Source organism: Onychomys torridus, chromosome 1 (genome assembly GCF_903995425.1).
Source record: "Onychomys torridus chromosome 1, mOncTor1.1, whole genome shotgun sequence".
NCBI lineage: Eukaryota > Metazoa > Chordata > Mammalia > Rodentia > Cricetidae > Onychomys > Onychomys torridus.
In genome coordinates this window covers 41,784,544-41,811,594 of record NC_050443.1, presented here as the reverse complement: position 1 = coordinate 41,811,594, position 27,051 = coordinate 41,784,544, and the positions used below count along the sequence as shown (strand labels likewise).

Sequence of the window (27,051 nt, the reverse complement as noted above, 5' to 3'; positions counted from 1 at the left end):
TTCAAGGGAAACTTGCATGATTCTACAAGGATAACCCCAGCTAAGACTCCCAGCAATAGTAGATACACAGCCTGAACTGGCCATTTCCTGTGATCAGATTGGTAACTATCCCAATTGTCATCAGAGTACCTTCATCCAGTAACTGAAGAAAACAGAAGCAGAGACCCACGGCCAAGCATTAGCTCGATCTCAGAGAATCCTGCTAAAGAAGAGGAAGGAATGTAGGGGCCAGAGGGGTCAAGGACATCAGAAGAAAACTCACAGAAACAACTAACTCACACAGTCTGTTGACCAACAGATAGGGAGCCTGCCTGGGATCGACTTAAGCCCTCTACATATACACAGTTGTGTAGCTTGGTCTATTTGTAGGACTCCTAACAATGGGAGCAGGGGCTGTCCCTAATGCTTTGACCATCTCTTGGGAACATATTCCTCATACTGGATTGCCTTGCCTAGCTTAATACAAGGGAAGCCTCTTAGTCTTACTTGATTTGCCATACTTTGTTGATAGCCATGGGAGGCTTGTCCCTTTTTGAACAGAAATAGAGGAGGAGTGGATTGAGGGAGGGAGGTGGGGCAGAGGTAGGGGAGGGAATTAGAAGAGAGGAGGGAGGGGAACTGCTATTGGGATGTAAATTAAATAAAAACAGAAAAAAGAAAATGCTATTTAAACTTGCCTATAGGAAATCTGAGGAATTTTCTCAGTTGAGGTTCCTCTTCCCAGATATTGCTGGATTTGTGTCAAGCTGACAAAAATCCACCAGCACGTAGGGAATTCAGGGTTTCAAGCCTGAAGCACAACTTGACCATCTCATCTATTGAGTAACAGAAGCAGGGAAGGATTTCCAAAGGCCAGAACTGTCCGTAAAAATAGGACGCTCTAAGAATTCAGATTCTGTTCTATATACATTATTGCAAAATCAAGCTCAGAACTCCTATTCACTATGAACTGGAAAGATCTCTAACAGCACAGACCTTACTAGATGCTTGGTGTTATGGTTCAGATCTTAGATATCCTTGAAAGGTCCAGGTATCCTTGAATGCCTGGTCCCCATCCTGTGGTCTTTGAATGTGAGATGCCTCTACCTCCCATAGCTTAGGTATTTGAATGCTCTGTTGGTAGTGCTGTTTGAGAAGGTTATGGGACTTTAAGGAGGTTGGGGTGGGCTTTGAGAGTTTATATTCTCATCCCACCTCCTACTTGCTTTCTGTTTCCTGTGTGCAGATGAAATGTGATCTGCCAGCTTTCTGCTCTGGTCACCTGTTTCTATGTCTCCCATTCCATTATGGATTCTCCCTCTAGAACCATAAGCCAAAATAAACTCTTCATTTAGTAAGTTGCTTTTGGTCTTAATGTCTCATCATAGGAACAGAAGAGGAATCAATATAGCTTTCCTTGGTAGGTTATGGAACCTTCAGGGACAAGTGGGAAAATGTTATATCATTGTAGGTGTGCCTTTGAAGGTGATATTGGGATATAGCCTCTCTCTCCTTATATCCTGGCCACCAGCAGATGAACAGTTTTGCTTTGCCACATACACTAGCCATGTCTATTTATAGGCCTGTAACAGTGAGGTCACAGAACCATGCACTGAAGTCCCTGAAACTTTGAGCTGAAATAAACTTTCTTCCTTTCAATGTAAATAGATCACTTCATGTACATCGCCACAGTGATATAAAGCTGAGATAGACAGTTGCATTGCATTGGTCCTACACAGTACCTGCACAGAGGGCTCAGCACCTTCCTGGGCTATGTCGTCTCACTTATAACTCTGAAGTCTGCAAATCCAAATATCAGATGCAAATCAAGTACCTTAAAATGAGTTTTCTCATTGCCACATTTTTTTTTCCTGTAGGTATCCTTGATAAATCTGCCAATAGTGGTTTCAGTGCATCCTTCTCCCTGCAACTGCTGAGGACATGGCTGCAGAGCTCCTTGAGAGTTTGTGACATCTAGATTAGAGAGTAGAGGTTTTAGAGAGTTTGTCTCCCCAGGCATCATTGGTGTGCTAACTTTCTGTCACTCTGATAAGTACCCATGATAGTCAAAGGAGGAAAGCACTATGTTAACTCATGGTTTCAGAGTTTTCAGTCCCTGTTTGACCCCACTGTTCTGGTCCCATGAAGAGACATGACATTATGAGAGGGAACATGTGAGGAACAAAGCTCTTTACCTTTGCTAGGGACCAAGGCTCTAATATCTGGCCTTGAGAGAATCTAAGATCCAGTCATAATATATGGCCAGGTGAAGGTCAGTATTCACGTATCTTGTCTCCCATAAAGACAAGTTCTGGACCTTGTCTAAATTTTCTTTCTTCCTTTGCCACCAAAATGGGGACACTGACTGTCCTCCCAAACTGGTTTATTAATGGTTGCCCCCACAAGGTGGTGCTGTTGGGAGGTGGCAGAGGCTTTCAGGGGTGGGGTCTAGTGGAAGATCTTCATGTCATTGGGGAGGTGCATGCAGAGGACTTAGGGACACTGGTTTCTTCTTTGACCCTTTCTCTTGTAGTCATAAAGAGCATGTGTTGCTCTTCCCCATGCTTCAGCAGGGGTGTTCTGCCCCTGCACAGAGAAGAAAGCAACAGCTTTATCCTCTTGTGGACTGTAACCTCTAAACCAGTGAGCCAAAATAACTTTTCTTTTTGTAAGTGGATTGCCTGTAGTGTTATAATGACAGACAGCTAACACATTTACATTTCCTGCTGTTTCCTTCTCCTTGCAGATCTCTTGGGGGAACATTTCCTTAATCTGAACATCCATCATAGTGTGTTGAAACGCAAATGTTAAATTGGTCTTTTAATAAAAATCCTGGGGTCATATATTGGGGTAAATGCTGAAAGATCAGAGAGACAAAGGAACAAACCACTGCCACATCTCACCTCTAGGACTCCTCAGCCTGAAAAAGCCTTCAGTTCCTGTCTCTTCATGCCTTGTATACCTTTTTCTGCCCAGCCATCACTTCCTTCTTAGTGCTGGGATTAAAGGCATGTGTGCATCCCAAGCAAAGGCATGAGATCTCAAGTGCTGGGATTAAAGGTGAGAGCCACCACTGCCTGGCTCTGTCTCTCTCCTAGGTTGAGTCAATCTCATGTAGTCCAGGGTGAATTTGAACCTGACTACTGAGTGATAGGATTAAAAGTGTGTACCACCACTGCCTGGCATCTATGTTTAATCTAATGGCTTGTTCTGTTCTCTGATCTTCAGGCAAATTTTATTAGGGTACACAATATATCACCATAGTGTGTGCTACAGAGTAATGTTCATAAAGGTAAAGTCCATCTTATAGTCATATTCAGTTCAAGAGAAAAGCTGGAGTCTGTGGTTAATGGATCAGTGGGAAGAGAGTCTGTTACTTCTGCAGAAGACTTGAGTTTGCTTCCTAGTGTCTGGGCTCCAGGGGATATACTTTCTTCTAGCCTCCAGATTTGGCACATCTCATCATTTGAAGCAGCAACTAGAACCTTCAGGATGAAAGTTTAGCGAACATGGAAAACCCCAATCTAATTATCTTTGTAAAATCATCTCTTCGGGTGGTAATTTAAAGTGTGCGTGACTATTTGCTTTCTCCTCTCTCCTGACTAATTGAGTTCAGAGAACCTGAGCCACCTCTGTCCCTCACCCCATTCCCTGCCCCCACCCCACCCTGCAGTCAGACACAGTGAAGCAGAGGCTTTCCTCATAATGATGACAAGAGGATGACAATTCAAGTAGCAATAACTCACTAGACACAAAGAGGGGCATTTGTCACTCAGCAAAATGCAGCCGAACACTGTGGGAGGTATTCCCATGGCAGTGAAATCTTATCCACAAACAGGCAGGAAAGAGGTGAAGGGGAAATGGCGCTCACATGCAGCTTCGTTGGGAGACTGATGCGTCCGAGCTGCCCTTGCTTCCTGTCATATTCACCCTACTCACAGCTCCATCTGGTTTTCTTCTCCTCAGTCTTTCCTAATAATGGCACCAGTGAGGAAATTTGTTTATTGTTTTCATTTTTGTCTCGGGTAGAGTAGGCTTTTCTTGCTCCTGAGGAGTGCTCAACTGGCTTGGTCCAAGTAGGAAACAACTGGGAACAGAGGAATGGAACATCATTATTGGCTATGAAAGAGACATCAATTTTTTTTATGAATTTTATGAAATTACACACACAATATTATTTAACTTATCAGTATAGATACTTAAGGTGCTTGTCAAAGTTCCATTAGGTAGAGAGGACGTAATTCTGGGATTATAACCCCAGTGGTCAGTTTGTTCAGCTATACAACTAACCATTGGGCAGAACTATACACCTAAAGGAGAAGTTATGGAAAGAGGCTCTGCATTAGCTACTTTTCTGTTGCTGTAGTAAGTATCATTACATTTCCATCTACATGTAGGAAGCAGAGAGAGCAAACTGGAAGGCTGAGCATATAAACTCTCAAAGGTACCATAGTGACAGACTTTGTCCATCAGGGCTCCACCTTGTAAACGTTCTATAATCTCCCCAAGCAGTGTCGCCAACTAAGGATCAAGTGTTCAAATACTTGAGCCTATTGGGCACATTTCTCTTGTGAATCACCAAAAGTTCTCAAGTAAGAGACCATTTCCTAGTTCCACTGGCAAACTATTTCAATTTCCACAACTGATTTGTGACAGATTAAACCTGTGTGTGTGTGTGTGTGTGTGTGTGTGTGTGTGTGTGTGTGTGTGTGTGTAGTATGGATCTCATTGAGCACCTATCTGGTACCTGCTACTTCGAAAGGAGTAAGACACATGTAAGTGCAGTTTCCAAGGAGCTAAGGTTTCTGTGGATTGGATGGAGGCAGAGGGAACCCATCCTCCCCTCTTTTGATAATGTATTCTGGTTCCACACAAAGGAAGAGGTGAGGTGATCTTGTCTTGTTTGATTCATGTGTTTGTTTTTTAATCAGACTGTATTGAAAAAGAACTGGAACAGAATATTCCCTATCTTACAAAATTCTACGTTTATGGAATACGGACTAGGCTGTGGCCCATTGGTGAGTCTTCCTCCTAATAGTCTACTGAGACATGGATAGGCAGATTACCCACTGTTTCTTGCTCACATGTTCACAGACACTTGTTTACCTCTTTGGTTTCTGTTTTCTGTTCTCATCAAAGACTGCACCAAGATGACTGACCTACTTTGGCTGTAGTGTTAGATTTGCTTTTAATTATAGCATCCTGATCACTGGCATCATCCCCAGGGTTTTTTCTTCTTCTTCTTAATGTTATTGTTGCTCAAATCACACAGCTTTGGTGTCAGCGTGAAGCCTGCTACTGATTCATAGAGACAGGACTGGCCCTCCTAGAGACAACAGCGGTCAGCATGAGCCTGTTTCCAGATGTCTCCAGTGGCTGCCAGCCTGACCTAGCTGGGGAGAGCTAGCTCTTGGTGTAACCTGGGAAGGCTGCGACTATCCTGATGATACTCTGGAAAAGGAAGGGTTCTTTATGATGACCCCACACAACAAGCAATTGTTCTAAAGGACAGAGCTCTCAGAGTACAATTAAAACCTTCCCAGAGACGACTGATTATAGATAGTGTGGACTTGGCTCTTTTGTCTTCCCCTCCTCCAACTCCTCCCTCCCTCCCCCTTCCCTCTCTTCCTCCATCTCCTCCATTTTCCTTTTATTCTTTATTCCTGGTCTGGACAGCTTGGACTTCTGCATTGTTATATCATAGACTACGCTACAAAGTGTTCAAAGATGCTCAACTTTCAGAGTCTTGGAGGCTAGAAGGAAATTCAAAATAAGGGAGCAGTTGATGTAGTGTTAGTCAGTGACTTCTTTCTGGCTTGGGACAGCTGACTTGTCATTGTATCCAAGGTGTGGTGAAGAGCAGAATGAGTTCTTCTTTAATAAAGACCTCAAAACCTCTTATAAAGGATCCATTGGGTAGATTGGGGTTTCCATGCATGACTTTTGAGGGACACAAAGGAATCTTATTTATTTGTTTGTCTATTTTATAATCCATACACATGCATGTGACAGAGAAAACCTTGTGGAGTCAGCTCTTTCCTCTCCACTATGTGGGTTCTGGGTATTGGACTCAGGTCCTCAGGCTTGACTCTAAGTGCTTTTACCTGCACAGTCATCTCAATATCCCCAGGATAAAAACATTTGATCCACAGCAACCCTCAAATTCAAACCATCTATAGAATGTAACCTGTGTAGCATCACCAGTAATAATGGTGGCAGATATTATTTGTGGAGACAACTCCATATGTAAGCATTGTCTTCCTAGCAGTATCAAGATGTGGCGATTCTTATTAACTCTATTTTTAGGCAGTAAACCTAGCAGACAAGGACAGACTAAGCAATCTTTCTGAGTTGCAAAGGTAGTGATCCACAGCCTCTCTGAATTGGTGTAGAGTAGCTCCCATGCCCTTGATAGAGGCTGGAAGACATGACAGGAAGATCTCTGTTCACTGGGAAAACATTTGCAAATTAATCAAATTGATAGTATCAGAAAAGAGGTGGTGATTAACGTTTCATTAGTTTCGGGTTGGATGAAATACACATAGTCAAATCTAATTAGTTCTCATCTCCACAGTGGGGCTTGGGATGACTCAGAGGTGAGGTGCAGAAGTAACCTTAGATGCTCCTTACATGGAGGCTGAACCTAGAGTCGGCCTAACAGAATGTGGTTTTAAAGGCCCTCTCCAGGGACAACTACTAATTTACTTAGAGATCATTGATATGTTAATAAGAAATCATTCTCACCCACTCAAAAGAGTAACTCCCCCAAGGAATTTCCCAGTTTTTCATCCTGTGTTAATTACAGGTCTAGCCATACAGTTCAGTTCGGTAGACTACTACAAAACAGGGGATCTGGATTGGAATCCAGACTCTTCCACTTACTGACTATTGTTTTGGACAAGTTACCAAGCTTTACTGCATCTATAAATTAAGGACAATCATATTTTCATATTCTGCTGTGAGATGCAGGCTGTAAAGAAGGAATGATAACTGGTTCACTCTGACAGGACCATAGTGAAGTTTTAGGAAAAGTTGCTGGTTGATATTCTTGCCTTTACCTAATTTAGGTTTAAACTGTTTATTAATTTGAACAAATGTAATTTGAACAAATGTGTGCTAAATGCAGCAGGGCTTTCTTATCCCCACTGCAGTGAAAAAGTTCTTTTCTAGGTATTTGCTATGGTTTCAATGACTCGACCTAAGTACCACTGACATTTAATCTCTGTTGTGAAGTATCAAGATTTAAGATGTAGTTAGCCCATAAAGGCTCATGAGTGGGTGTCTTAGGGTTTCTTTTACTGAGATTAAACACCATAACCAAAATGGAAGTTGGGGAGGAAAGGGTTTCCTTCCACAACCATTCCTAAAGCAACATGGTCAGGTCTGCCTCAGCAATACCCCACAGTCCTGGTACCAACTTGTCTTAGGGTTGCTATTGCTATGATGAAACACCATGACTGAAGCAACCTGGGGAGGAAAGGGTTTATTTGGCTTATATTCTATCATCATTGTTCATCATAGAAGGAAGACAACAGGGCAGGAACTCAAACAGGGCAGGAATCTGGAGGCAGGAACTGATGCAGAGGCCACAGAGGGGTGATACTTACTGGCTTGCTGCTCATGGGTTGCTCAGCTTCTTTTCTTATAGAACTAAGGGCCATAAGCCCAGGGATGGCACCATCCACAAGGGTCTGGACCCATCCCAATAAATCACTAATTAAGAATGTGCTCAAAAGGTTTACCAGATCTTATGGAGGCATTTTCTCAATTGAGATTTCCTCCTCTCAGATGTCTTTAGCGTCTGTCAAATTGACATAGAACTATCCAGCACAGTAGGTTAATGGGTTAATGAGAGACATCAAGAGCAGCTGCTTTATAGAGGTCAGGCTGGCTCTGTCTTTGCCATGTGCCACTGTCTTTTTTTTTTTTCTTTTGGTGCCATGTGCAACTGTCAACATGAGCTGCCCTATGCTGCCTCTGCACTGGATGTAGGCCTTAGACTCTCAGCCTAGCCTCCAGAACTGAGTAGAACGAACTCATGGTTTCTGTACATGACTCATTTGTGTACACACTCACAGCACAGACTACAGCACTATACTATGCCATGGAGTCACTTTATTTGTAAATTGGTTAGCTCAGTTCCAGAGACTTGTCTGCATACTTGTTAGAGGAAAGTGTCTTCTTTCACAGCCTGCATTTATCAGGCCAGCTTTGAAAAAGCTGAATGGAATGCTTGTCCTTGCTCATACAACTTTTCTCCTTAGGCACTCACCAGAGGAGTTTCTTCTTTCCTATGATATTTTCAGAGAGTGACAATTAGTCGTCACTGTGGCTTATTTTGACCTTTAACCACATGCAATCTACAGTTTGTTAGATAGCACATTCTTGCCTTTCTGTGAAGATGGTGTGAAAGACACTGTGGTAAAAAGTACAAGAAGCTGACCAGGGAAGGAGATACAAATCCCACTGAGAAGAGGTTTGGAGCAGTGCTGGAAAACTTGAGTTCCCAGCAGCTTGAAAATCTCAGGGGGAGAATCTGTGTTAGAGCTGACCCCATGGAAGCTTTGGTCCACACTCAGCAGGACAAACTCAGGTTCCATTTTTCATAGCTACAGAGCTCAGAGGGGGAGGTGAAGCAGCTGCTGTTAATAGCTGGAGGATCTGGAATATGGGATCCAGGTGTCCTGTCCTGAGAGTGCCTTGACCATTGTCAGATTTATTTATTTATTTATTTATTTATTTGTTTGTTTGTTTGTTTGTTTGTTTATTTGTTTGTTCTCTCTCTCTCTCTCTCTCTCTCTCTCTCTGTGTGTGTGTGTGTGTGTGTGTGTGTGTGTGTGTGTGTGTGTGTGTGTGTTTTGTGCCCGGGCATGTCCGCCATGTGGTAACAGGGCACAGCAAGATTCAGAATTACTGGATTTGGGGGAGGAATGGAAAGGAATGCCTAGTAGGACAAATATCTCAACTTCAAAGCAGGCCATATATATAATTGTTTTTTTTTTGTGGGAGGGAGTTAACTGTCTCTCAAGAATGTCAGGAAAGAGGTGGGTGAAGTGGAGCAAAGTACCCCAAGAGCAAATGGAGTGGTCAGATCTGTGCTGTGGCTACTGTCTACTAGAGAAGGTTGGAAGCAATGCTGTGTGATTCCCATGGTCAGATTTAAAAACTATGAGGAAATCATGAATGAGATTGCTTTCCTGATTTTCTCTCAGTATATTTACCACTGGTATATAAGAATATTAACTTGGCGGGGGTGGGGTGGGGAGGGGAGTAATATTATATGCTTTACTTTGTGGAAACCATTTATCATCTCTCACATCTTAAAAGGTCTTATTAATTAAAACAAACCTGAAGCCAGGTATTAGGGTGAACACTGGAAGATCAGAGAAGCAGAACAAGCCCCAGCATCCTCACCATGCCAGTTCCTCAGCTGATCCTGTTTTCTCAGACTGGAAGCTTCTGCGTCCTCATCCAAATGGATCTCAGCTGAACTGCTGCTCAAAAGCCTAAAAGCTTAACCAAGCTCTAGTTCCTGGGCCTCACGCCTTATATACCTATCTGCTTCCTGCCATCACTTCCTGGGATTAAAGGCATATGTCACCATGCCTGGCTATTTCCAGTGTGACATTAAACTTAGAGATGCAGACAGATCCCTGCCTTTGGAATGTTAGGATTAAAGATTTGTGTGCCACCATTTTTTCTGGCCTCTATATCTAGTGGCTGTTCTGTTCTCTGACCCCAGATAAGTTTATTAGGGTGCATAATATTTTGGGGAACACAATATCACCACATACAGGTTTCTGGTGGAAATCTCTTAAATAAAGAATTGTCTCATCTGCAAACAGGGATAGTTTGTCTTCTTCCTTTCTTTCGCATATCCATTTTACCTGCTTCTCTTCCCTTACTGTTCTTGATAGTATTCCAAGCTCTATATTGAATAGCAGTGAATAAGAATTGAATGGCACCCTTGTCTTGTTCATAATTTTAGTGGAAATTCTTTGAATTTTTCTCTATTTGACTTGATATTGACTGTGGGTTTGTTATATCTTTATCATGTTGTGACATGTTCTAGTCTTTTTGTGGCTTTTATCAAGAAGTGGTGTTGGATCTTACCTCAATTGAGATGATCACATGATTTCTGTCCTTGCACCAACTTATGTGCTGTATTATATTTATTGATTTGCATATGTTGAATCATCTGTGGCAGGATATATATTTGCACTGTGAACCTCAAGATGGTTATTTACTGGATAAACATGTTTCTTGTTGTGGTGTGGCTCTGCCCTAGCACATACTTTTAATAGAAGAGCTTTCCGCTTGAATATTGTAAACAGGACTAAATAAAGTCAGTCCTAGGTCAAGAGGTGGAGCAAGCAGCCAGTTGACAGGAAATAAATATAGAAATGGTAGAGAATAAAAGGGAGTCAGGAGGACAGATAGAGAGATGCATAGGAAGTAGAATGGAGGGACACTCATTTGGAGTATTTGGTTTGAGGTGGCAAAGGAGAAAGGGTTTTTCAGAAATGTTGGTGGAGGAGGAATGTCGTCAGCTGGGTATTTTCTCTGCCTCTCTGAGTTGCAGGCTTTTACCCCAGCATTTGGCTCTCAGTCTTTATTTATTGAGATTTTGTTAAAAACAGTCATCCTGCTGTTCCAGTTAGTTTTTATATCATTTTGACACAATGAGAGTAATTTGAGAAGAGGGTCTCTCAATTGAGAGAAATATCTCTGAGAGATTGGCCTATAGGTAACTCAATAGGGCATTTTCTTGATTAATGATTGATGTGGGAGGGCCCAGCCCACTATGGGTTCTACCAACTCTGAGCAGGTCCTGGATGTTGTATGACATTAGGATAAGCAAGCCATGGGGAGCAAGCTGGAAAGAAGTGTTATTCCTTGGCCTCTGCTTCAGTTCCTGCCTCTAAGTTCCTGTCCCGAGTTCTAACTCTGAGTTCCCCAGTGATGGAGTGTGACCTGAGAGTTGTAGTGGAGATAATCCTTTTCCTCTACAAGTTGCTTTTCATTATGGTGTTTTAACACAGCAATAGACCCTCTAACTAACCTATATTCCTGGAACGAAGGTAACTTGATTATGACAAATATAATAAACCTGTCTTAGTTATTTTTCTATTGCTGTGCTATGACATTATGACCAAGGAAACTTGTAGAAGAAAGAGTTTATTTGGGGCTTGCAGTTTTAGACATGTAGAGTCCGTGATGGTGGAAGAAAACCATGGTGGCAGGAATAGCTGAGAGCTTACATCTTGATCCACAAGGAAGAAGCAGAGAGAGATATTGGGAATGGAATGATTATTTTGAATCCTCAAAGCCCAGCCCCAAAAAGTGACACAGGGCCTTCTCCAACAGGGCCACACCTTCTAATGATTCCCAAACAGTTTCACCAACAAGGGACCAAGTATTCAAATATATGAACCTATGGGGGCCATTTTCATTCAAACCACCCCAAAACCTAAGCGAGAAATTGGAAGATAATGAAAACTTCAAAATGTTAAAAAAAAAAAAAAAAGAAAATGAAGAAGACACAGATGGACAGACCTCTCATGCTTATAATTTGGTAGAATTAATATTTTGTTCCTAATTTATATATTAATCTACAGATTCAGTAAAATCTTCTGTAAAAATTCCAAAGCCAAAGCAATCCTGAGTGAAAAGAATAGTGTTGGAGGTATCACCATATCTGATTTCAAGTTATACTCCAAAGACATAGTAATAAAAATAGCACAGTGCTGATAAATACAAGACAAATGGACAAACAAACAAAAACCCAGGCCTTTAGACCAATTCAGCAGAGTAGTGGGATGATATAGAAACCCTCGAATCTACAGTCACTTTGTGATGAGGATTAGTGATTTCTGGCAGGGTCATGTGAGCAAAGGCTATGACTATAAAAAAAAGTCACGTTTGACTTGCAGCACATTCAGTGCTAAGCATAGCGGTGGAAATGTGGTGGAGAGCTGATCCTGCACCAGAAGGAGAGGAACCTTTGCTGCACTAATAAACCAAGGGCATCTAATGAACAGTCTGCTTCATTTTGATAGTCACTTACATCACTGGGTGGATGTTATTTTCTTCCCATTACAGATGAGAGTGGTTGGCTCAGATGCCTTGTGTAGCATTTTTATTGTCAATGAAATTGGCTTTTCCATTCCTTAGCATGTTTTTCTACACCATGCATTCCAGAACTGAACCTGACAGCATGTGTAAAGCCAGGGTATGTGTTAAGGAAGCACTGGGCTCCATGGCTGGAACCCAGGTAGATATCAAGGTTTTGATTTTCTCACTTGAAAACCAGGACCTATGATGTCTCCTGCATTTGGTCTTTTCATTGCAAAGAAAAGACAAGATTAGGAAGTGTTCATGAAGCCTTTGTATCATTGCTGGTGTACTTTAAATACTAAACAAAATAAAAGTCATTATACTATGTAGTTAGAAATATAGAGATGGTATCAGAGGTAGAAAGTTAGACATGGCATTCCTTTTTCCTCATTTAAAAAACTGAGATTTTTGTCATCTGCATTTTTAGCCGTAAAGTGGGAACATACCAAGTTGTCTTTGCAGTAGCCATGGAATACAGTGTTCACAACTGAGAACAATATGTCCATTCCAGATAGTCTCCACATCTTGGCTATGGGGAGCAGTGGTGCAATGAGCATGGGAGTGAGAGTGTCTCTTTCAACATCTTTACTCCTATTCCTACAGACACATGCCAGGAGGTCCAGAGGTATGGCTACTAGATCAAACAGCAGGTCTAGTTTTACTCTTTTGGGGAACTTCTGTACTGTTGTACAATGACTCCAATAGTTTATATACCCACCAACAATGCATGCTCATTCTCTTCTCTCTGTATCTTGATCATCATTCATTATTTTTTCATCTCTGAAGCTAGCCACTTTCATTTGAGTGAGGTAATATCTTGCTATAGCCAAGATATAGTCTCAAACTATATTCCAATCCATGAGGGAATTAATAAAAAATGGCCTATACTCAAAAGGAGAATTACCCTGCCATTAAATCTCAAGTCATGCCATTTGTCCCAATATGGATAAGCCTGGAGGATATTAAACGAAACGAAATAAGCCAAACACAGAAAGACAAACACTTTGATCTCACCTATATGTGAAATACGAAATTTGATCTCACAGGAGGCAGAGGAGGGTAAGGGGAGACAGATGAGGCCAAGTTGGTGAATGAATACTGTTGTAACTAGGCTGTTCCGTGCTCTATTACACAATGGGGTAACAACAGATAGCAACAATGTATTTCTAACAGTTTATTTCTACTGAGAGGGGATTGGTGTAGTGAGTCTACCTCTGTCCCGCCTGCCAGCTCCCGAATAACCACACGGAGACATTAATTATGAAAGCTAGACTAGTAGCTTAGATTTATTTTTAGCTAGCTAAAATAACTTAAATAAACCCATTTCTATTAATCTGTGTGCTGCCCTGAGGCTTTTTTACCTCACGTACATACTGTCAATCCTGCTTTCCTGCTTTCTCTCTCTCCCCTCTCCCCCCTACCCCCCGTGTCTCTGCCCTTCTTCTTCCCAGCATCCTCTCTGTCTGGAAATCCTGCCTAGCTATTAGCCACTCAACTTTTTGTTAAACCAACCCAAGTGACAATTCTTCAGTGAATAAAAAAAAAAAAAATTAGTCCTCAACAGACTGGGAATGTGATGGCTTCAAGAAAAATGAAAAATGTTTATGGTGATGAACTGTTTTTTCAGTTCAACTGATATGATAATTGCATGATGTATAAACAGATGAAAATTCACATTTTGTTTTAATAATGTATAGTGTGCCAGTGCAAAGGAAGAAGAAATGCTGTCCTCTCCTCATGCATTGTATCAGCCGAGCACAGAGGCACCTGTAGACTGCCCTTGCCTCTTTGGTACTTGCTGGGGGCATCATGTGCCCTGGTGACCTGCTTGCTGCAGGTCCTCAGTGAGTGACTTCTGAACATTCTAAACTCAGCAGAGTTGGGAGATCTCCCCACCCCATCAGTGTCTTCTCTCACATCCTCCACTCCTCCTGCTTTATTCTTTTTATATTCCCCTTTAAGAGCTTATTTTTGGGCTCCTTTTACACCTTACTGCTATCGACTATGCTGGAATTGATTTTTTCCTGCTTTTGTGCTTCAGTTAAAGTCGCCCTCAAATTCTATCACTTCCAGACAGACATATCTAATTGACTTACATCGATGATAAAATTAGTTTTATTTTAAACTTATTTATAGAAAATTTGGAGATAGGAAATATTCTAAGCTTGTAGTTTCTTCATTCAAGAAAATTAAATAGAAGCAGTTATTACTTTGGGAAGTTGGCACCTCAAGGAGAAAAGGAAAAACCTTAAATAACATCTTATTGGAAGATATGATCTGCCATTTATGCCTCTCACCAGGAGCTAAAACATGAACTCGATATGGCGTTAACCTATGTTAATAAAATCAATAGCACTTCACATAAAATTCATTCAGCCCAATGCTATTTTATCCCCTTTACTTTTATTACTTCATTTTAATCTTCCTGTGCCTCTCTGTCATTAAAGCACATTTGTTACCATGGCAACGATGGCATAAGCGATGCAGCAGGGACAGGGCACTACTTGTGCTTATAAAGAAGAGCAAAAGAGATGAAATAATTAAAGCAGCAATCTCCAGTGATCCTTTCTGTAACTGATGTGCCTGCTTCACTCAATTGTTTGAGAAATAAGTTTCAATTAGGCCACTATTGTTTGGCACTCTCACTGCTGGAAGAGATATCGCCAAGTGTTTTGCATTTTATTCCCTATGTTATTTTCATTGTAACCATTTTTTTTTCCTGATGATGTTCTGTAGAAGCATCCCTTGGGCTGGGATCTATGATTTACCACATTCAACTAAGTAAATGCTAAATAATTGTAGGTGAAAGATAGTCATGTGGATCTTTTGGGTGCAGAAAATGTTTCACCACATTTCCTGCAGACATAGCAGAGTCAGCTTTCAAGGCTCTGTTTTTCCTGCTAGAACCTCATGAGAGGCCCCTGTTTCCTGAGCCTTCCTGTGTTCTTTGTACACTGTGTACCATAATTCTTGCCCCACTTTCCTCAACTTCAGGAGATGTAAAAGGCAGTAGCGTGACAGTACTTTGAATGTGTGTACTTGTCTATATTTACTTTATGCAAACACCATTCCAATCACTTCATTTTTTCCTATTATCTGACCTTCTCTCTTCAGTACTATTCTTTTTTCCACAACCTCTACCTCTCAAAATCTTCCCTTATGCAGGAAGAATATGTAGTGTTTTTTCTAATGGTTGCCCTTGAGAATGAATTCCATTTTATTGTTGGCTCATGATCAAACCTTCTATGAGAAACACCGTGTTATAAGAAGTGAGAAGTGAACCCCTACTGGGGGCTCCTTGAGATGTGTTGTGAGTCTCTAAAAGGCAAAAAACACATCGAGTAGCATTCTATCTCATGTTCCTTATACCTTATAAATGTCTTAGTCCTCTCTGAGATCATGTCCTAAACAAGTGACTTGAGAGATTTTTTTAAATGTTTATTTATTCTCTCTCCCTTTCTCCCTCTCTCTCTCCCTCTGTGTGTGTATGTATGTGTGTATGCATGGATATGGATATGGATATGGATAGGCATACATATATATGCCTGTTTTTGTGTGGGGGTGTAGGTGTACCTGTGTGCCATGGCATGTGTGTGGAGGCCGGTGTACAACCTCTAGTACTAGTTTTTGCCTTTCATCTTGATTGAAAGAGTTGATTCAAACTGTTTTTTTTTTTTTTAATGTGTGTTGCAGTATTAAGCATGTTAGCTTGCCACTGGGCTTCTTGGACTACTTCAGTCTTTGCCTCATATTTTCCATTAGAAGCAGCAGCACCACAAGAATTATTGATATCAAATATCACATCTAGATGTATATAGTTCTTGAGGCCTCAGATCCTCACACTTAATACTTTACCCACTGAGCTAACTCTCTGGCAAAATCCTTTTGGGGGATTCTGTTTATGTACTGAAGCACTCTTGGTCTTTGCTGCTTCTTGGTAGTTTCACGGGGTGATAAATCTAAATATCACATTCTTGGCATGGTTTGTGGTTGGATGTTGCAGATTGCAAGATTCACTTGCTCCCAGATCATCCTCACAAAGGTGCCAGGAAACATATTTGGAACCCATTGTGATCTACTCACAGCATACCACCTGGCATGGATAAATTAATTCTCCTTTTAAGACTATTTTCCATTTCACATGTGCTGGTTTTCTCTAGACCAGTAGCCTGGGTTCTGAGCAGCCACTCACAAAATAAATTCCAGGGTCCCAATGGCACTATAATAAGATGAAGAACTCTCCCATCCTAGTGCAATGATGGTTGAGCCTGACCATAGTTTCTGATTGGGTTATCTTCCTGTCTCCATATAGACTAGTCACAAGAATAAGTGCCCATTCTGAAAAGCCACAGGAGAAGATCCCTTTGCTGAATGCCCTCATGGGCCAGCTTTTCATCTCATCTGGAGTCAAAGCCTTTCACCAGATCTCAGGATACAGAACCACCAGTGGCTGCCCTAGCTTCTAGAAAGTCCCCATCCATCCACTACCCAGGATTGCTCACTCATTCTTACCTTTGGCTGCATGCTTTGGGGAATTATTATTCTTTCTGTCTCTCTCTGTCTCCATCTCTTTCCTTGTCTCTTTACAAGGCTGATAGATGCTGACATTCAGATGGCTCAGTTTGAATGTCCAGCTGTATTATTTCCTTGTTTTGCTAATGTACTATTAGATGGTGGATTGGACCTTCTGCAACCCAGAAAGTTCCTTGGTCCTCTTAGACCCATTGGTTCATTAGCTCAACTGCCTGTATTCAAGGGGTTGCTTTAGTGCATTTGATGCTTGGCACTTTTTTTTTTCTTTGAACTGATGACTAGATGAACCAGATGAAAGGATTCAGAGATAGCTTATACTTGGACCTTTCTTACCTGACCCACAAATCAGTTGAGAAATCAATAACATGCATAACTAAGCCACAGGAAGTCAAGTATGGTACAGTGATAGGCACATTATCGATGGTGAAGGAAAATAACTGTGCCAGTCTGGAAAGCACCACATAGGAGGCGATATTACTTCTCACAGAACATCACTTTTCTCATGTGGAAAAGTGCTTTTATATGTCCAAGAGAAGTGGGAGAAATAATAAATAATCTGTAACAGAAAATCCAGAAAGGGCTAGTAGCAGCATGTACATGTGCGCATCTGAGCTCATACGAATAAAAGTGAGTTAGCAGAAAAAGGTGCTTTCTGACCTCATGCATGAAGCTTGAGTGTCCTTTGTTAGAGACCCAATGGTTTCTTCTCTCTGTGCTTTATGGAATGACCAGTACTCTGATATTCTCTTCCTCTCTTTTCTTTCGTTCTCATGCCAGCTCCTGAGTGTGGCATACCGACCAATGGTAACACTTCACTGATGCTCTAGAAGCAAGTAATCTTCATAATCTCCACGCAGCCAGGTACCTCTTCACTGAGATCCCTAAAACAAAGTGGTGAGAGGAAGGAAGGCATGAAGTTGGGTCCTGTTCTCAGTCAACAGTGATTCCATGGCTAACATGATGGCACAATGTTTGGCTCTACAAAGGGAAAGATTCACTAAATAGTTGTGGTAATCAGTGTGATTTGAATTGTTCAGATGGCAATTGTGTTGTAATCAAAAGTGATTTTTTGAGAATCTAAATGAAAAACAGAAGCTCCCATATTCCCCTCTGCACAACACTAATGTGTTGCATTGCTATGATCCTCCTCAGCCTTTGGAACTGTTGAGGAAAGAGGAGGTGCATGGACAGAGTATAGGGAAAAGGGGTTGGTTAAAGAAACCCACCCTGACCCTGGAGCCCAGAACTAGGGAAAGATGGCTCAAACAAGGCCAGTGAAAGAAACACAGTTTGGCTCAAATCAGAGCCATCTCTGCCCCTGGACAACTGACCTGTGAAACCAACCAATCACAGAGCAGAACAGTAGAACCTTGGGCCCCAAGTCAATCCCTATTGACTCTGCCCCAAGATATCTTATATAACCTTCCCTGCCTGGTCAGTTAAAAAGGGGAGAATACTCTCCACTCTGGTGGAGGCAGCTACTCTCCTGGACTCCTCCTTCCCAAATAAATCTTTCTCAAAAGTTTTGGGTGTGAAGATCCTTGCTGCAGTCCCTCAGTGGACAGAGCAAGGGAGGGCTGAAAGAGATGTCTGCAATTTCTTAGGCTGGAGAATCAGAGCTCTGGCAGGAAGCCCCCTCAAGAGGGGGCTGAGCAAAGCACAGTTGTAGTGGCTCTCCAGGAGAGGAGCAGGATTGCTATATTCTGCAAGTAGACCACCCCCGACTACACTAGGTATAGCCTGACTCTCCCAGTCAGTACACCCTTCCCTGCAGAGCTCCTGGCAGCTCCAGGCCTGACTCTCCCCAGCAGTCAGGATACCCTTCCCTGCTGGAGCAATTCCAGGCCTGACTCTCCCAAACAGTCAGAAAAACTTCCCTTCCAGAGCTGAGCTGTCTCTTTGCAGCTCCAGCCAGCAGGATACCTTACCCAGAGTTGCAGAACTCACATTTTGGTGCCAAAACCTGGGACCAAACTTACAGAGTTGCAACAAATTTACTTACACAGAGGGCTGCTGGCTGCTTCCTATAGGTCTTTCCCTAAGTCTGAATGGGTGTGGTTCATTTTCCCATAGGGGCTGATGATCTGCCCACTCTCCTAGTTTCTGACTGTTCTATATATTCTTAGTATAAGAGGAATTTTGCAGGGCACAATGCGTGAACCCCCTGAGATGCCTCAGATAGATTTGGGAAGTGTCACACAGTGTGTAGAGCATGTGCACATGTGTCTAGCCTTTAGTTCCCCAAACAAGCTTTCACAAATGATTCACATTGTCTGGAGTAGAGAGGACCCCTGAGTTGGTCTCCATGGTGATAATGCACACAGAGTCTCCTAGGAGACCATTGCTTGTGGGTAAAATTAGAATTTCCTTACTACTAAGAAGGAAAAATACTTTTTCCTTTTCACACTAAACTGTGATCAGATGCTTTGGTTCAGATTTATTTATTTCTAACCATTCTTTGTTCCGGTGATACACAAAGATAAAATATTCTAAAGAAAAAAGACTTGTAAAGTCTCATGGGAAAAAAACCAACTAAATATTGAGTTATATTAAAATTATCTGAAAAAGAAAATGCTATGTCAGAGGTGAGGATTTGGACTTCATTTATCACATGTTCTGGGGCAGTTTAATTCAGTGGATTGCTTCTTGGTCAACGTTCAATATTGGCTTCATTTAATCTCCAGTAATTTCTGACATGCAGCTTTCATTGGTGTTGAGTTTAAGAAAACCCAGAGCTCTGAGCACTGCATAGGTTTATTTCTGGCACTGTATGGGTTCATGAACTGACCCACCACAATGATTGTTGATGACCCAGCATTATAATCACCGAGGTTCTTGGACCAAGTAAGTACAGCCTTGCAGCTCAAACACTTTATCTCAAAACCTAGTGACCAGCCAACCTCATGCTGAAGCAGGAGGCTAGAAGAGTCCTGGGGCTAAGTAGTGGGCCAAGTGCTCAATATTTGTGATCAAAGAATATTCCTTGATTTTCACCCAATGAGAAATTGGTTCACAAGTTCTTCCACAAGAGGCCTATTTAAATGCTCCTTGTTGATGCAAAGTCACCCTGTGATACTAGGAAGATAGAAAGGTAGCTAGATCTGTGGCCAGACACAAGGATAGACAGTAGCCTGGAAAAGACAGCTCTGTTGTTCAAAACAATCTTAGATGTATCTAGGAATATCCTCTGAGGTCCAGGGCTTCTTCAAAGACACAGAGTAATTGAATAATCTGCCTTCCAAGAGGTCAGATTCCAACAAATGGCAACAGCTGAAGAATGGAGGCTACACAGAGGTATGCTTTCAGCATTTGTGGGCTTGATAAGAGTGATGGATTCTGTCTAAAGGAAGTTTGAGGGTGATGCATGATTGATGAAAAAAAAGGATGAAGGAAGACTTCAAAAAAAGGAGTCAAATTTGAATTTATATCCAAGAATGAATTCATATAAACCCAGAAAGTGGTTACAGAAATGGTGTTTGGTTAAACAAAGCCCATGATCCCATGATGTTGGGCATTATATCTTCATTATCCAGGCCTCTGAAACCCATGTTGGACAGTGCAACTCTTTGATTTCCATCACTTGGATCATAACATGCATCCTGTGAGAGAAAGCTTCTGTGCCAAACATCTTTGGGTGCAAGCTAAAACATATTTTTATGTATTGAATAAAACAATTATTTTCTTTTCTGTCGTGGGAAAGGGTGGAGAAATGTTGGTCAAGGGGTACATGCTTTCAGTTACACAACATTATCACCACACTACCTAGGAAAATGGAGCAAATTCATGAGCCAGACTAAAGTCTCATGCAATAGCCTTTATTCAGGACATCAGGCAACTTATACTTTTAAGGTTAAGAGGAGGTAAAAGTGAAGTGTAAGCCTCATGAGGCAAAAACATGTTTTTCCCTGGTGGAGGCATACAAACAAATAACAATAGCTGGTTATAATGAGTAATGTGAAATAAATTCACTTATATCTGCCACACCTAGGAGTGGCACAAAAGCATCTTCCAAGAACAATTCTGTTTTTTAAAGAAACCAAGGTCACAAGACTTGTCTTGATTCCTTAGAGTTTTCTCATAAGTACTCCAAAATCTCCTCACAGGACTCCATTCTTTGATGATGTTCCTACAAACATGAGTACATTGTTCTGGAGGCTCAACATACAAAAGCATGATGATCACTAACAATATTTATTGTGTACTTGACCTATGTTGGAAGGCAGATCTGTCTCTTCATCAAGAAGAAAAAGAAGAAAGTGGAAACTATGTGAGGTGATATATGATAATTAGTTGTTTAAAGAGATTATTCCACAATGCATACATGTAGCAAATCATCACGTTTTTAACATTAAATTCATGCAATTTAACAGCCAACTATATCTCAATAAAAATAACATTGCATAAAAACCAAATATAATTGCAGTACTATTATTCACATGCAAACGTGTTTTCTTGATTGATGTTTAATATTTTTCTGCTGTGTTGTATCAGAGAAGATTTAAACATAAAGCTTGAATCAAACAGTTGTGTCATTTACCCTAAAGTTCCTTTTGCAATTTGTCACAAATGTGTTTACCTCCATTGTTTTGTTTACACCTACTCAACTTCATGCGAAACTGGTTTAGTAGTTAGTTTCTTTGCTTATATCAAAATTTCTCTTATATCAACATTTTTTCTAACAAATAACCTTAATTGATAAAGATGAGATCTAAGTGAAATTTTCTATTGTACAAATGTCTTAGTTAGTGTGTGGAGTATTTTAATTGGAAATAATTAGAATACGAAGTTTGAAATTCTCCAAACATAAAACATTGTTCATATACTCTGCCTTGTTCAATGGTTATAAGGTTTTATTTGTATTCAAGTAAGTTCTGGAGATTTGATAAATATCATAACATCTGCAATTGGAAGAGGACAGACTGTTGTTGAGTCCTCTTGCCACACAAACACACAAGCACACCGAAAGAAACACAAGGAGCTGGTCATTTTGCTGCCTGCCTGCAACATCTGATATGCCCGAGGATATCATGTTTAAGACCAGCCTGAGCAACTTAGTGAGACCCTGTCTTAAACTAGAAATGAATAAAGAGCTTGGGATGTATATCGGTAGCACAGAACTTTCCCAGCACATGCAATGTCCTGAGTTTAGTCCCTAGTCTTGGAAACACACGGGTATCGTGGATACATGCCATGCCTTCACTGTAGTGATGATGCCACAGATGTAAACATATGTTTGAAATCATTTAATTGTACATATCAAATACATACAACTTTTGAGTATTAATTGTACCTCAATAAATAATGTGCCTAAACAAGCAAATATTTAAAACAAAAGGACAAAAACGGGATAATGAGGGACCAGAGAGATGGCTAAGCAGTTAAAAATGCTTACTGCTCATACAAATGACCCAAATTCAGTTCTCAGTTCCCACGTCAGGTGGCTCACTACTACCTATAACTCCAGTTCCAGAGAATCCAGTGTTCTCTTCTGGCCTCTGTGGACACTCTCACGTACACATACTAATACACACACACACACACACACACACACACACACACACACATGAAAAAAATACTATGACTGAATGTTGATACCATGCAAATGCTGACAAATTCATTAAAAACAAATATTAGCTCCTGATTTTGAATTGATCACTAATTTCTTCACATTAGAAAAGGGCTCTGGCATTTAAAAGATTCATCACTTACTTCAAATACTGAAAACATTGGGTTGTTGTTACCTGAGGTCTGAGTAGACATTTTCCTATTGTCCTTTCAGAGTTCTTTAGGAAATAGGGTGAAAAGAAAAGTTTAGGTTTTCTGGGCTCTTTGTTAAAGTGCTTTTTTATATCTATTGAAAATTGTTTCCTTTCATTTTGATTTAGTTCAACAGTTAAATCTTTTTTAGTGTTTATCCATGGATTGATGTGTGAGGATATTGAGTAATTCAGCTGACTAAAACCTCTGAATCTCACCGTGGATAATTTATTCATAAAAATGACAAGGAACTTCGAGGTCTTAGGCAGCAAGGTCTTTCTTATACTCTTTAGTCTCTTTTTATTACTATTGGCATGTAGCTGCCAAGTTCATAGATTCCCCCTCAGTGGGTTCACTTGTGTGTCTAGACTTGTGTGTGCACCACATCCAGACATTAACAAGACAATATTAGTCTGTTAGATTGGAGGGAATCCCAGATAGTGGACACCCAGCTATTTACACTGTTGACTTTGGTTTTGCTCTGACCTGATTATAATTATACCCTGGTTATTACTTCTTGGAATTAGAATTCTAATTGCCACTTGTTTTCTGCAAATGACTAGAATATTTGAATTGTTAGGTGGATGGATGGGTACCAGAATGAGGCATACATGACTCCTGGGATCCACTAGTGCATCAGTTTGGTGTCTAGCTGCCTTGATTCTGCATCTGGCTGTCCCCAGTTCTGTGAACTTGGATGAGTTAGACTGGAGCAAAGCAACTGCTCAAATTAATTTGGTAAATGGTGATTCTGTTCCCTCTTAGAGCCTGTGTGGAGCATAGGAATGAAGAAACGGATACAACAGGGCACTGAGCCATGGGTAAGGTGTGGAAATTCCCCTGCATAGTTGGGCATTTTCCCCAAGACAGACTAGACCTGACTAGCTGCTCCCTGCTGACAGTCCATGCTGTACATGCCCATCAAGGTGGACCAGGGAATGATGGTAGAGAAAGGGTAGCCCTAATCCATGATGTCTCTAACTTTTCTCCTTCAACTTCCTAAGAAGTTGCTACTTGACTGTCTTCTTAAACACGGGATTATACACTCAAACACAAAATTGTACACCCAGAAACCCTCTTCACACACAAAACTAGATTTTCTTCTGTTAGGAAGTACAGTCCCAGCATCTCCCTGGGTGACAAAAACGACGACATCAAGAGATCCTTACTTATAATATTATTCTTTAATTTGACCAGTTGTGTAGAAGAGAAAGAAAGGTCTGAGGTTCCTTGTGTTCAATGTCTGTTACCTTCAAAATCACCCATAATCGTCAGCATGATCCTGCTTTGGTCTAAGGTTCAGCTTTGCCCCCTCCATAATCCTGCCCACCACATTTTGGCTCAGGATACACATATGCTCACAGAGCCTTTTCATTAGAAGATCTTAAAGATATTGAAAAAGAATTACATAGTTTCACTGAGAATTCTGACCAATATGTGTATGACTAGAACTTTCCAAGACATCTAAACAAGTCTTTACTACAAGGCCTGTTGGTATGACCTGATCCTGACCTTAGTGAAAAACTGTGGATAACTGGAAGGGCAGTAGGGGTTAGTAATGACTGCTACATGCCCAGAGCTAAGACTCACAGGCCCACATTCTCACAGGAATCCAGGTTGTTCCTCTGAGGGGTCCATCCTGGGATGTCAGTTACCCTGGAGGTCACAGGAAAGGAAGTGTGAGGTGATATATTGTGTACCCTAATACACTTGCATGAGGATCAAAAGACAGAGCCAGCCACTAGAGTAGACATAGAGGTCAGGCAGTGGTGACACACACCCTTAATCCTGTCACTCGGGAGGCAGAGATCCACCTGGATCTCTGTGAGTTCAGGGCCACACTGGAAACAGAGCCAGGCAGTAGTGGCATATACCTTTAATTCCAGTACTGGGAAGCACACACACCTTTAAACCCAGGAAGTGATATGTGGGCAGAGAAAGGTATATAAGGCATGAGGAAACAGGAACTCACCCTCTTTAGGCTGAGGATTTCTTAGAGGTAAGAACTAGTGGCTGGCTGTTCTGCTTTTCTGATCTTTCAGCTCTCACCCTGATATCTGGCTCTGGGTTTTTTATTAAAAGACCATATAAGATTCAAACAACAGAAGTACTTCATCTTTTGTATTTTTGAGGACTTAAAGAAAGCCAGGTTCATACTTCTTAATTACTCACAGCTGATGGCTATTTGCCAGGGAGAAAAATGAACTCCCTACTATACCTCTCTCCGTAGACTGAAGGAGGTATCAGAAAAATTACTGATGAAACACCACAATCTTTGGAGGAAAAAGGTCTCCTGAAAAACAAATTCCTGACTCAGTCAGTCCCAGATATATGGAGAAAATTACAAAGGCTGGTGGCTGAGCCAGGCAAGATGCTGGACAAACTGGTCCTAAATGCTATGTCAGTGTATTCTAGCTGGGACCTGGAAAAGGAGGACAAAGGAAAAATGCTATATTGACTGACTAACCATTATAAAAGTTATCCAGGGCAGGGCTATCCAGAAGGGACCCTCCAGGACATGCTTCCTTTGTGAACAGACAAGTTACTTCCAGAAGAAAGCCAGACATAGGTCTTGGCATTCACATGAACTCTGTCCCAACTTTCAAGGCAATCACTGAAAGGTAGGATGTCCCCTAAACTCTAGGTCTTGATTCCACCTCCTTCATTTGAACATTGATGGGTTCTTAGACCATTTCCTCAGGTCCCAGTAATGCCAGGCCAATAGTAGGTAAGTTTACACATAGGACAGCGCACCCTGAATTTCTTAAAAGACATGGGCATCTGATATTCTTTGTTGCTATTTTCTCTGGGTCCTCAGTCTCTGTAAATGAACACCTTTAGGACATATCAGGACAGGCCCTGAAGAGGCTGTCACATAGCCATTTGCTTGTCAATGTCATTACTTCCTCTTCCCAAACTCCTTTCTCACTGTTCAGACTCCTGTTCCTCTTTTGGATAGTGACAGTCTCTCCCAGCTTCAGGTGGGACTTGTCCTGCCTCTGGGAGGGAACTTATGCTTGCCCCAGGTAGAAGTCAATATAGACCCCTCAGTATAGACAGACAGGGAGACTACAGGGTGGTCTATTGCCACTTCCCTTGCTCATACACATCTAGAAGATCCCATTTTCCCCACCAGAAATAGTAATCATTAAAGCCTGAAGTGACAGAGGGACTTAATTCCTTCATCTTGGCCCTTAAAAAACAGACTTGAGAGAATGTTCTAGCCCCCATATTGCACCTATTCTGGGAGTTCAAAAGGGGCTAACCAAATGGAGTTGGTATAAAATATCTGACTAGTTGATGAGATTGTGGCCTGCTTACCCTGACCCTATCCTTACATCCTCATGACTCAGGTTCTACCTGGAAAAACTTACTATTCTGTCTTGGATTTGAAAGATGCCTTCTTCTGAATCCCTTTGCACCTGGATAGTCATCTCTTATTTACCTTTGGGGATTCCGTTTGTAAGACAGACATGTCACTTCAACTATTATTTCCCTAGGATTTAAGAACATCTTCCATTTATTTGCACATGGCCTCATGGACTGGTCAAGTGCCCATGCAAACTTGTTCCAATATGTAGATGAGCTGTTACATGGGACTTCTGAGAATAGACTCTCTCAGGGAATCGAGTGAGTTCTAATCAGACTCAGGCTACTTTGAGCTATCCCCTCTTCAGACAGTTAGGCAACTGAGAGCTTTCCTTGCAGTTGTAGTCTTCTGCCGAAGTTTGATTTCTGAGTTTCCAGAACTGACCAGGCCTCTCTACCACCTCCTCAGTGAGGCTTCAAAGCATCTTTCACACCCCCTTTCCAGTATGGGAATCTAAGGCTGATAGCTCCTTCTAACAACTCAAGGACATGCTTACTGGAGCCCTACTCTGGGACTGCCCACTCAGTCCAATGTTCTCTACATGTCCCTGAGGAAAGGAGACTGCCTTGGGGATCCTGACTCATTCAAAGTACCTAATGCCACAATCAGTGATATTAGCAACAAGTTATATCTGGTGTCTAAAAGATGTCCAAGATTCCTGAGGGCAACTGCAGCCATGGAGTTCCTGATTACAAAGATTCATAAATAAACCCTGGTAGACCTCCTCACTATACATACTTCCCAAGACATTGTGGAAATACTTAATTCTAAAGAACACTAATGGCTGTCAGCAGAATGATAGAATATCAGGCTCCAAATAGAGAGACCTAAAGTGACCACTGTCATCTGTCCTTTTCTTAAATACTGGGTGGGGAAAGTCTTGAGAATTTATACCAAGAACTATGCCTTGAGGAAACCTATGCCTTGAGGACCACTTTTAAAGACTATCCTCCAACTGTTTATAGATGGAAGTTCATTGATTCAGGTTGGAATTTCCAAGGCAGGATTTGATGCTCTAAAAGAATATGAAACTCTTGAGTCTCATTGAGTTGAAGTTAATACTAGTGCCTAACAAATAGAGCTGCTACTCAGCTTTTGATCCTTAGTGAGAAATGATGAATATCTATATGACTCCAAATGCACAAGTCTGGTACTGTATGCACATGCAGCTATCTGGAAGGAAGGGAGTTTATTAACACCTCTGGGACCCATGAAAATCATTCCAAAGAAATTATAGAAGAAGAAGCAGTTCAGCTCCTACAGGAGATGGCAGTTATGCACTATCTGGGACAGTA

General features: G+C 41.4%; 1 long non-coding RNA gene across 1 annotated transcript in view; it reads right to left on the bottom strand.

Annotated features, from left to right (window-relative positions):
- Positions 1-3,802: 3,802 nt before the first annotated feature.
- The window catches only part of LOC118580367, a 68,474-nt gene continuing 45,225 nt past the window's right edge, over positions 3,803-27,051 (bottom strand). Inside the window, exons 2-3 of the long non-coding RNA XR_004944522.1 lie at positions 17,287-17,510; positions 3,803-4,066 (exon numbers count right to left, since the gene is read on the bottom strand). This is a non-coding gene — a long non-coding RNA (uncharacterized LOC118580367). The remainder of the gene's footprint in view (positions 4,067-17,286; positions 17,511-27,051) is intronic.